This window comes from Protopterus annectens, chromosome 1.part0 (assembly GCF_019279795.1).
Source record: "Protopterus annectens isolate FY-2018-M chromosome 1.part0, PAN1.0, whole genome shotgun sequence".
NCBI classification, from domain to species: Eukaryota; Metazoa; Chordata; order Ceratodontiformes; family Protopteridae; genus Protopterus; species Protopterus annectens.
The window spans coordinates 1,896,236,634-1,896,249,133 of NC_056725.1; the positions used below are offsets into that span (position 1 = coordinate 1,896,236,634).

Genomic DNA, 12,500 nt, shown 5'->3' on the forward strand with positions numbered 1-12,500 from the left:
CCAACTAAATGGGACACCAAGATGCTCTTATTGCACTGCATCACCTTTTTATTAAAGCAGTTCTTGGCAATGCACTCTAATAGCAACAGCAGAATATCAAGATCATATTTCAGAGAGGTGCTTAATAAAGAGCAGAATTGAAGAGTTGTGTTACACTTCTTAGCCAGTTAAGACCATCTTTTATAGAAGCATAAACTCTTGTGCTGTTATGTCACTTTCAAAAAATGTGTATTTCTGATTTTTTTGTTACTGAGGATCGCTTGTCTGTTACGAATAAATGCTTGTTGCTTTAGATCACTGGCTGGGTTTCATGATTTTTGGATATTGTGACCTGAGCTCATCAATGAAGTTTTAAGACCTCTAGTTTCCTTGTTTTTATTTGTTGCTAGCCCCATTGCAAAGCACCTTCTTAACAAACAAACAAACTTCTCGAATTGTAGGAGCAAGACCCCAGAATTACATCTCAAATGAGCACTTTCGTTCTACTTTTATTAGAACCTCTTCAGAAACCAGGTGAAGTGCAACCATTGAAATGTAAAGACATTTAAAAAAATATTCATCTAATCAATTTCAAGTTGAAAAAATGATACAACTTCTTATCCAGTTAATTGCAAGTTAAAAATTACATCACTTCCTAGCTCAACCATCTTTAACACACATTTGACGTTCAAATTGTCTTTCAGCCCAGGAAAAACTTAAGAATTGAAAAAGAGCTGACATTTTAACTCTGAATTCTAAAAGGGAATTGACGTCCTCTACAAACTTGGGAATTAGTTCCAAAAGTAAAATTTTTACTCTGCAAAAGCAGAACAAGAAATTCCATGCTTGGCTAATGTATTTTAGTTTCAAGATTAATAGCATTCAGATGTTCTTTAATATGATTGCTCAAATTTCTTGTAGTTTTGCTAACAAAAAAACATGAACACCCAATGCACACACTTAAACTAAATTACTAGAATGACAATTAAAGTAACCTTTAATAAAAAAAATCTGTGGTTATACTTGTTTGCAAGCAATATGTTTTTATAGTCAGACTCTATATTTACCACAAAAATACATTCCTATAAACTCATTGTTTTTCTGCTACTGTCACCTGACTTGCTTTGCTTTTATCAATCACTTCAAAGAAATATTTCAAGGTTCTTGTTTTTCTATAACAACATTTTTGGACTGTGAGTTGTGATGTCAATTAATGTTTTACTACCTTGTATAATATGTCAGTCTTCGACAGTAATAATATTCTTAATAATACCCATGTCATGACTTATTGGCAGGGGAAACTAAGGGCATAATCCATATTAGATGTTTTATTTTTCTTGACAAAGCCAGACTTAAGAATGGAAAAAAAACATCTTGCATCTAGAATCTTTAACTTCTTCTCAAACCTGATTGAGTAAAATATCAGAGTAACTTCTATCTAAAAACAATTATTTAAGTTTCAAAACTTATTTGTGAAAAGCATCATCATCATCACCACTAATGAACCGTGAAAGTCTATTAAATTGTGCCTTAATGACTTTCTGTTTCATATAATAAGGATGCTGACTGTTGAAATCCAAGTAATTGTTTCTAAATATCTAATTCCTGTATATATTGGAATGGATTTGAGCTTTATCCTTATCCAGCGTTAATTCAGATTCTAAAAATAGGATGATAGGAGATTACTAGGCTATCGACACGGAGGCCATTTTAAGCCTAGCAGTTCTATCCCAATGTAGTACCATGAAAATGCTAGTCCATATCCAAGATTGCATTTAGTGATGACTGCCCATGTCCAGGAGGGTTGTGGATGCTATATCAATATATCTCATATATCTCATATATAACTTGGTGTTCTTGAACCTATCAAGTTTCATTAAGAACTCTTTCCCCGGTGGTCACGACCAAATTAGCAAATTTTATGTACAAATAAATGAATCTTTTAATGCTCGATAATTGCTAAAAGTTTGTTTCCAAATAGGAATTGATTACTAGTTTTAAAAATGTAGATGCGTATTTATTAGATTTGTTAGAAGAAGGTTTCATCTTTTTGCAAGAGTATAAGTTTGTTTGTAGAAAACCCTATTGTAGGGGAAACTGTTCAGTATTCCAAAGATTCATAATAATGCACAGAATCCTCAGTTTAGACACATAGTGTCTTCAAAGTGCACAAAAACTGAGAACATTTCTAAATGAATCCTGTTGTACAAAGTACTAAGTTTTATTTACAAGACTCATGGTTAGTTTTGAATAAATTGGTTTATTGTAATGTTACTGCTTGAGATAATTTTTTGGTAGCTTTGGATATCAAGTCCTTGTATACTAAGATTTATGATGAGGGTATGGAACTGGTTAGATATTCTCTTAGCTATAACTACTTGTTAATGCATAAGTTGTAATATGGAGTAGTTACATATATTGATGAGTAGGCTACTTTACCTGTTTCCTGTATTCTGTATTGATCAGTGTAATAACTCTTTATTTTCATACCTTCCTTCTATGTCTTACATATTCTTAATTCTCTCAAGATTTTTTTTTGATGAATTAAATCCTACTCCTGTTTGCAGCTTCAGCTGACTGTTTTACCATTAATAGCTGCTATTTTGTTTGTTTTGTAATGCAGATATATTACCATAGTTGTCTGTACTTTTGGGAAAATATGTGAGACAACCAAAGTTTCAGGTGTACTTTGCATCCAAACTGGAGTATTTTGTGCTTAAAACCCAGTTTAATAAGTATTCTGTAGATTAGATGCTTCTTCTAAATGAGTTTTTACTTGAGTGATTTCTGTAACAGGTCATCCGTTCTTCATACATCATCACATCATTATATCCCATGTGAATCATGTTTGACATGATTTATCCTGTATGGATCATGCTTTTTACTGTAACTACTCATACTACTGAATATTTAGCAGCTCCTGAATGCTTTATCCCATACATGGTCCTCTCAAATTAACTGTGATCATACCAAAGACATTCTCATGGCGAGAGAAATGTAATTTTTAACCGTGTTATTGGCAAGGCCAATTTCTCAGTTAAATAGGACATGTTAATTCAAGCACCAAAAGGCAACTTTTGGCTAGGCTTAAAATGGCCTGCAAGGGCAGATAGCCTAGCACATACCTGTGAACCTGTAAGATGCATTGACTGAATTAGACTGGTGTATGCTTGAAAGGGGGCAACCATGTGCATTATTTTAACATTTGTTTACTGGGAAAATCCAACTGGGACAGAGCCCATTTTCAGTGGAGGCCTGGGTGGAAATGCCCCAGGTGCATGTGTTTAGAATATGGGAAGAAACTGCAGCACCTGGAGGAAATCCACATGAACGCAGGAAGAACATACAGACTCTACATAGAAGGCACCCCAGCTGAGAATTGAACCAGAGAACCTCTTGCTGTGAGGTGACAACACTAACCACTGCATCGCCCATTAGTATTGTGGAGTTTTTTATGCCAAGCCCAATTAATAAACTGAAGCTGTGATTTGCTAGCAATCCTGTTTTTGCAGGACAAGGCCTTGTTTGGATAGATGTGTCGTGAACCACACACACACACACACACACACACACACACACAGAAAAGCAAATATCATGGGCTATGATGATAAGAAAATGTTTTCTAAATTTCTTCTAGTTGTTGCAGAATGTCATTTATTATTAATCTGAGATACTTAAAGATGTAAAACAACAGAAAAATTATAATTCTATCCTAAAACTTTATATTGGTGCTGAAGTGTATCCTAGGCCTTTGCACTGATTGTGGGTATAGTTGTCCTTCAGAATCTCAAATTACACTAAAAAGTGTGTCCTACTTTGGACATCTTAAAAGGTGCTAGCCATAGCTAATGTGAGGAGGGAGAGGGTGCAGCAATTACAAAATAATTTGGGTCATTGGGAATTTAACAAATTAAATAGGTATGTAGTAAAGTTAAACATATGCATGGTGACTTTAGAAAGAAAATGAATTGCTGTAGGCTAAATGCATGTATTTGTGTTTTCCTGATTGCATACTATGCAGTATAAGTGTGCAAATACCTTAACCTCCACCCAAATAATCTAATTATTATTTGCCAGCCAGGAGACTTTGATGTGTTTCTTGTCTCTGGGATAAATGCATTTCTGTGTAGTTATCAGAATATTTATTCATTGTGGTTCTTCCATTACTAATATGCTTCTAAAACATCTAGAATGTCTTAAGACTGGGCCGGATATTAATGGCACTATCTCTTACAACCTGTGTATTTAAGTATATGCAAGTGAATATTAAGTGGTTGAGTATACATAACACGTTATGTGAGTGTTCACTGTATAAGGAAGTGTCTTTCTGCATTTATTCTTTCTGAAAAAGTATGTATTCTGAATAGTTGAAAGGGCTTGTTTTAGTTAATTAAAAGTTACTATGATGGATTGATTTTGCCTGGTGTTTTGTCTGTGAAGTGTTAACTCCAGAGGATTTTGAACTACATGTTGGTAGTTGATCTGTGATGACTGGCTGTTGATTGATTTTTTTATTTCTATTTATTTTTTTTGTGTGGAGACAAATCATATGCTTCATCAGCAGGTTGTTGGAATGTGTACAAGAGCATAGATCAGTTGTAATTAGATTACAAGAGATGGTTGATTGCTCCTAAATGTATGTTGCATCCAATTTGTTTCATACACTGCTAATTATATACATTGTACTTGGTTTTGAAATGTAAATTTTTATGAATCAAAGCAAGGGGTATATATTTTATACTTGATTTTGCTTAGCCAAATAGCAATAAAAGTTTCTGCAGGTAAAAGAAGAGCTGTTTGCATGCATGTAGGCTGGGATCATTGTCTAATTAAGCTGCAAATACTTTTATGCAGTTTAGAAGTACTTTGAATATTATCTCATCAACACTTGTGTACACAACTCTGTTCTGTTTCCTAGCTTTTTTTATTGACTGACTCTTTTATTTATTTATGTATTTATTATAGTGACTACAAATGCTTTGAAATTCTCTCTCTACTTTCTCTGCAATGTGGATTAACTGTCAGTTGAATTGCTGCCAAGGAGTTCTTGGATTAAAAAATTACAGTATTGCACCACTGGCTGAGTGTGCTGCTCTCTGCATACTGTGAACACTTCCACAGAAACGTGTGCACTTACGTAGCTTGTATCCATAATTACTGAATAAATTGAAGATTCTAGTTAAAGAAACGCTTGTTGTTGCATTTCTTTAATCCACCATCACCACCAGTTCCAGTTACCCACTATCTTTTCTATTAAATTACTTTGCAAGTGTTCAAAGCTAACAGAAATAACTAATTAGTTTCTCTGTGTCTTCTTGTAGTGCCATGTTCTGGCACATCTTATTTTTAAAAATATACTAATTTGGATTTGATTGTATTTTATTCCTTTTCACTTTCTTTCAAGAATACATAATTTGGATTTTTTTTAAGTCTGTTTTATATGGCTTCTATGCATATGTATTTTTTCCTCCCAAATGTTTCTGTTCTTTGGGGTGTTGTCTCACTTTGCTACCAAACTCAATAGGGGGGGTGCCATTTGTCTTTTTTTTTCAGTATTTACAGTCTTTTGTACTTATGATACCTTCTCCATGGGTACCAGTATTCTGCTCAACCCTTTTTGCTTTTTTATAGTATTTACTTGATCTGGTATGGTCTGTCCCTTGTTACCCTTTGTTGTATTTTCTTTCTTCTGGTTGTGTTCTTTTGTTGGATTTTGTTATCCTGAAACATATTTTGCCCAAATGTTAATATCTCTAGCTTCAGATTCTTCTTATTTTACCAGAAATTGTGGTACTAAGTTTCAGATTAGTAATGCATGTTTAAAATTACTTGATTTGTCAAACATTTTCTCCACGTGCTCAACAGATTGCTACAGTTTGGGTAGGAATAATTGACACGTTACACATTTTGATTTAGAATTCAACTATTCAGTAAATGTACCATACCTCTCAACTGTTCCTGATTTCATCTCAAAATGTTCGTCTGTTCCTCCTAACCCCTTCTAAAACTGGAATTTTTGGAGAAAAGGTGATGGATTGCTGTTACTACTTTTTCCTAGTGTTCCTGATTTGGAACATTATTTCTGTATTTTTCCCTGGTTCTGTAAGTAAGAGTTTGAGAACTGTGTTTCATATTTTGTGTGATCTTTGAAAATACTTACTTTTACATCTAGATTTTTACACTCTTTGCAAAAATGTCAACTCCGACCATACCGTAAGCTTGATATCTCTGCTGCTGCCTCACTAATAACAGTCAAGCTTTTCTTATCAGTACATTCTTTTTGTTGTCACTCAACGTGCTGATTTTCTTCAGTGGGTTTTAAACGGTAAGTTAATCCACAAAAAACTTCTTCTGCAAATTTCTTTGTTTTATGGAATCTGCTTAATCTCCAGAGAGTCACTACAAGGGAGGATTACCGTAACCTCCAGTTGTTATTTGCAACCTGATTTAGTTCCATTAGGCATGACCTGTTTTCACTTGAGACATGGTGGTATTCATGCTACAAGTAGTTGATCAACACTTCAGAGATAACACTGTGCTGGAGGATGCCATGAAGTACAATAGGTGAAAACAGTACATTTGGAAGAAGAATATAGAGAAATGACTCTTATGGAGTCTGAAAGCTGTTTGGATGATGTCTTTGCTGATAATGAGCTCCCTACAATGACTTTTGTGCAGTTAGACACTGTGCATCTCCCGTCCATAACCTCTTTTCCCCATACACTGTCTAGCTCCATCACTAGCTCCATCATTAGTAAGTTAAAAAAATGTTTCCATAGTTATTTCACACAGTGTTACCATTGTTTTTTCAAAATAAGATGCAATTGTTTTTCTTCTAACTATTATGAGTATAGTAGAGTCCTTTCACTGAGAGCATGGAGGTGGAAGGTAGGCCATATGACTCTCTTACATTGTGATTCTTGCAGTAATGCTTTTCTGATGGCCCTGCTCAACTAAACATTTGCTGGAATTATTACAGAAGATCCCTCTGATGTTCCTTTGTATGTGCTTCAGTTCTGGCCTCTTAATGATACTTAGAAACCTTACTTTTTCAGAGATGGCTAAAATGTGTATGGTCCCGTCTGGATTATAAAGTTGAAAGCCATATTGGAAATTTGAAAGATGAGAAAGCAGTTTTGAGCTCTTTATTGAGAATGAGACATTTAGTAGATATGTAGTAAGGTGTGTTGGCCACTTCCTTTCATATTTTATTTACTTAGTTTACTTATTTTGAAGAATGACATCATAAGGTCAGTGAGGGTATGATTATTTTTGCAGTCTGTGGAGAAGTAGGGCACTTGAAAGAGCATTGTGTTAACGCCTGTACAAGGTGTGGCATTTCTGCTAAATTTTAGGTGGTCTGTCCAGTAGTAATCAGGCCCTTGATGTGTAGACACAGTAAATCTGTAGTCAGTTTCTCTTTTGGTGCCTGAATTAGCCTATACCATTTGGTAATACATTGGCCTTGCCCATCCCATGGGTGATAATTGTATATTACGACTGAGAACAACTGGGATCATAACATGAATAATTTGAGGGTACACATGCTTGGGATAAAGCATTTAGGGAGCTGTCTCTATTAGTAGTACATGGGGCAATCCATAGATCCAAGCTGTAGTTGAATATGCACAGGGAAGAGCTTTGTTTTATGTGGATGGGTGTCTGTTCTAGATCTGTGGTATCCTCTGCTAGATGTACCTGACCCTCCCATAACTTGGATACATGGCAATTCCTTTTAGAGTTAAATAAAATAAAGGATTCCGTCATTTTCTGTAGTCCTTCCAAAAATGGATGAAGTTATAGTTAATTATGTTTGTGAAGAGCTCTGAATAATCATTCTGGAGACCCAAGCCAAAATTAAGCTTTTGGCAAAACATCATCAAAATATTTTGGTAAACTACCTTTTCACCACAGTGGAATTTTTACTGAGTAATGCTGACTATTACTGGAATTGAGGTGTTACACTTGTCTTGCAGAATATGGATGCAGCTGATATATTCACTCCAAAGTTAGCAACGAGATCTTTTTGTTCTGGGTACTTTGTACACATGAGCATGCCACTTTTTAGAGAAAGCTGTCTCTTTTTCTTCTAATTATTTTTACATTTGGTGCAAGTACAGTGACATTCTATTATACATTTGCATTTAATCTGTCAGTACATAGCCTTACTTATGGGAGTAATCTAATGATTCAGTCAGAAGTGACACTCTGCAATTATTTTTCACTGTACACTGCAGCTGATGTACCTGACTTATGAATTTGTTTTAGAATCTTTACACATTTAAGAGATTTTGATTTTGTGTGTGTGTGTGTGTATATATATTTTCTATTACAGTCATGCATACATGCACAGGCAAAATCAGGCATAGAGATGGATGGATGATCTATAAGCGTGTACTGCCTATTGAAAACCACCGTTATTACCATACACATGTCTTAGTTTTTTCCTTTACTTTGTTTCATTTTGCTTCTAAAGCTGTTGACAACACTGTGTGGGTGTAATATGTCTTCATATACAGACACTGGATGGCATTCCGTTTTGCCCTGACAAGTAATGTAGATGTTGACATTTTTGTTTGTTTCTCCTTGACTCTTGTGTATGTTTAACCAGTGATGCTGCTGTCCCTTTGTATTGCAAACCAATGCACAGAATCAATCAAAATTAATTAACAAGGATGTGTGCAACAGCACTGTGATGAAGTTAAAATGCACATTATTACTATCCGTGTAATCACAGAAAATCAAATCTGTAACAAAAATAATGGGTGGAAATGTGCCATTCATTAAGGGGAATGCAGTTGACATAAACCAATCTTTTATAAATCATGCAGGCATACTGGCATTCTTTATTTCTCCACACCAAAATTCAACTAGACTGTATGGTAATTTGTAAGTATAATTTGTTTAGAAGTCTGTTGTATTGGTTTCAACCAGTAAATGTTTAGTCACAAAGTACATTGCAGGTAAACAATAGTTTTTAGACAATTCTGTACAACTTTCTTGCATATCAGACTATATGTCCATACAGTCACCGTTGCAGTATTCATAATGTAGAGATTCCCTGCCATGGAAGGCTGTCATCTGGCCAGTCTACCAAAGCCTACTATTGCTTTAAGGTACGCTGAATGTCCCCTAAATGCTCCTCGTGTAGTTTAGGTATACTATCCTCAGAACCTCTTTGCTGCTAGTCCGAACACTGTTTTTAACCATCAGTCTGTTTTCCTCCATCTGTTTTCTGCTGGGTATTTTTTTCTGTATGTTTATATTCTGATCATTACTCCTGTTTGCTGAAGTCCTTACCATTACAGATATGTACTCAGTTGGGGTTTTTCTTTTTCTTGAATTTTTTGTGCTGTTTGGTGGATTAATGTCATCCAGGAAGGGTAAATGCCAGTATAGGAGACAAATTCCCCATAAAGACCACCATGATAAGTGCCTTTTTTTGCCTAGGAGCTTCTCGCGACCATACGTCTTGTTCAGTTTATCAGGCCTGTAAACCCTTAGTTGTATGCTTTCTTCCCTTTCATTGTATCTTGAGAACCAATGTCTTAAGCTTCGTACTAAGATAATATGGATGGACCTTCCTGCCCCAATGGTCAGCTATCAGGGAGGAAGGTGAAAAAGGTAAGACCAGAATCTTCCTCTGTCCAGCCTCTGCCGGGTGTTTCTCCCAAGGTTCTTACAAACCTGGAGGCTCGCCTGGCTGTGTTGTCAGATTTCTCTGCCATGTCTGGGATGGAGGCTGGTGAGGATCTGGCAGGCAGCATGTCCGAGGCTTTGCAGGTGTCCGATTCAGGGGAAAACCACAATTAATTGCTTCCAAGGAGTCTAGGGTGTTCTGTAAGTTGTTCTGTAATAGAAACTTCTTTCCTACGTTGTGGAATCCCATCCTGAGTCAGAACTTTTTCAGATGATCTTCGTGTTTCACTGTTGCAGTCATCACCTGTGGGTTATCCCTGCTGTGGTAGCCCTCGGCCATCCCGAATACCAGAGACAGTGTTTTTCTGCATTGGCTGCTGTTGCTTGTTGACTGACATCAGGTTGTCAGTGCTATAAAGGAAGGCAGCCGATGCCATTACATCAGTCTTTCTTGCTGTGGAACCTGTAGCAGAAGCAGTTTGCAAGTGTGCCAGTCGATCACTACCAGAGTTCGAATTACAGTTGAAAACGTTTAAAGCGAAGTACCTCATTGGGGATCCTTTTTCTTGCACTAACCGATGTCCAAAATAGTTGATTCTCGCCTGTGTAAAGCAGATCCCACACAGAGACTTCCATTCATACTGCATCACTTGTTTAGGCCCAGACCACAACATCCCCCGTTGCCAGTTCTGTGTCCTCTTTAATGCGAGAACCATTCATCAGAGAGCTGTTATTGCAGACTGGTATTTTCATCTTCCCTCTTTGCATTCAAAAATGGCGTCAGCCAACAATCTGTAGACAAAAAATGGAGATAAAGATAGACAGATCACACAAGGCTAACCCTTCCGACGATGCTACCGCTAAGCAGCAGGTCATCAGTTCTCAGAAATTCAGTGAGGCACTTTCTCAGCCCCTGATGCCCTATACGATATCTATGCAGGCCTCTACCAAGACCCTTTTGGAGTCCGATATGCTTAAGAAGTCTTATTTGTCTTCCGAGCCTTTGGTTGTCTCTGCCTCGGTTGGGTCCAGAGCCACGACACGGGCACCTGCTTCTGATCAGGCCTTTTGCACTACTGATTGTAGACAAAACATAACTTCTCATCCGCCTACTGTTTCTCTCAGACCAATGGATACTCTTAGGCCTAAAAGCCAGGCCACTCCTAGAAAGTCTACCTCTGGCCACCATATTACTCGTGCTCCACCACCCCAAGCCCAAATGCGTAAGATGGCGCGGATTTTATCCCCCTTATCAGGGGTAGTCAGGCCACAACTTCTAAAAGGAAAAGACACCCTTTTCCTGAAGTAATGACAGAGCAGGATTCTGAGGAATCTGATTATTCAGATTTTGAAGAGGAACAACAACCTCTGCTTATGAGGATTCAGATGCAGAGGAATCCATTCCTGCCTCCCCACCAGAAGACCTTTCCTTTGGGGAAACACTTCACACCCTTAGCAGTGGCAGCTGGTGACTTCAAATTAAAGGGGAGGCTGCAGGAGACAGCTGAATGGGTGGGGCCAATGGGAAGGGGTGTGACCAACTAGAAAGAGGTGGAGCTATGCTAAAAACCACAGCAACTGGAACTTTAAATATGCTGCCCTGAGTGCCAAACCATCATTACGAAAGTCCAGTCTGCCCTGAGTGCCAACCATCATTACGAGAGTCCAGTCAAGACAAAATGAAGTGTAGAAGAAAAAAATATTTAAATGCATTGGCTACATGACAGCTTACTTAATATTAGATGGAAACAAAAAGTTTGTGAGGCATGAAAAAATAAATTACTTTTTAAATACATTACTGGAATGCCAGTCAAAATCAAATATAAAAAAAAAACAAGTAGCACTCCACTCAAACCACTTCTTGCACTGCAGTTCTAATTATATTTTATATTCAGCTTTATAAAAGTACCAAGTAACATGCTGAAAGTAGCTGATAACCCCACTTGTAAAAATGTTTCTTATCCAAAAAAGACCTACTGCCTGACAACAACTATCTACTTGTTTCATGGGGAAGACATGATCAAAGTAAAAAATGAACAGCAAGCTAAAGATAAATTGCTTAAAGGATTACTGCACAGGTTATGGACCACACATGATAGGCATTCTGTTTAGTTTATGGGTAAAGCCTGCAAAGATGACTGCAAGTCTTCAACAAATGTAATGAGCTTCTGAAAATACTGTAATCCTGTCCTTTATTACAAATACTGTTGTATGAATTTCAATACCCAAGAGGCTTATACGTTATCTAGTTATGTAAATATTGTTTGCATGGCAGCAACAAAAAGGCTTTCAATGTTGGTAATTCTTTAACAGTATGCTTATTAAAGCTTACTTGCATCTTATTTGCATCTTACAATCTTCAACAAGCTTACCTGATGGTCATTAAAGCATTGCTACTTAAACACAGAGAAAGAGGGCACTGCGATGTATGCATTTTCTGAATAATAAGCATAAATAACAGTATAAAAATATGACAGAAAACCAGAACATTCTGCAAAATCAAGGACAGATGAAAAGCCACTGTAGTACTTGTGTCTACCTTGGATGGGGGGGCTACTCTGCACACGCATAACTGCTCATTGCCTTGCTTGGACACATCCAGAGTCATTACATGGGGGAGTGGGTTGCAACAAGTATGTTACAGTTTGATACGTCTCTGGCTGACGGTGATGGCTCTGACATTCATACCTTTCAACCTCAGAGCAAGAAATCTGGACAAAGCCATACATAGAAGTGGGACAAAGGCCCAAAAATAAGGACACTTTTTTTTAAAATATTGCTCTTAAAACTTAGGTAATCGAATAGTAGTAGGTCTTGCATTAGTATGAATTTTTTGAAGGGTATGAAATCTGAAACTCAAATGTCTGCCATTATTTTCTAAC

General features: G+C 36.8%; 1 protein-coding gene across 2 annotated transcripts in view; it reads left to right on the top strand.

Moving 5' to 3' along the window:
• The window catches only part of EZR (ezrin), a 1,157,798-nt gene that overhangs the window by 15,575 nt on the left and 1,129,723 nt on the right, over positions 1-12,500 (top strand). The gene's annotated exons all lie outside the window — the stretch shown is intronic.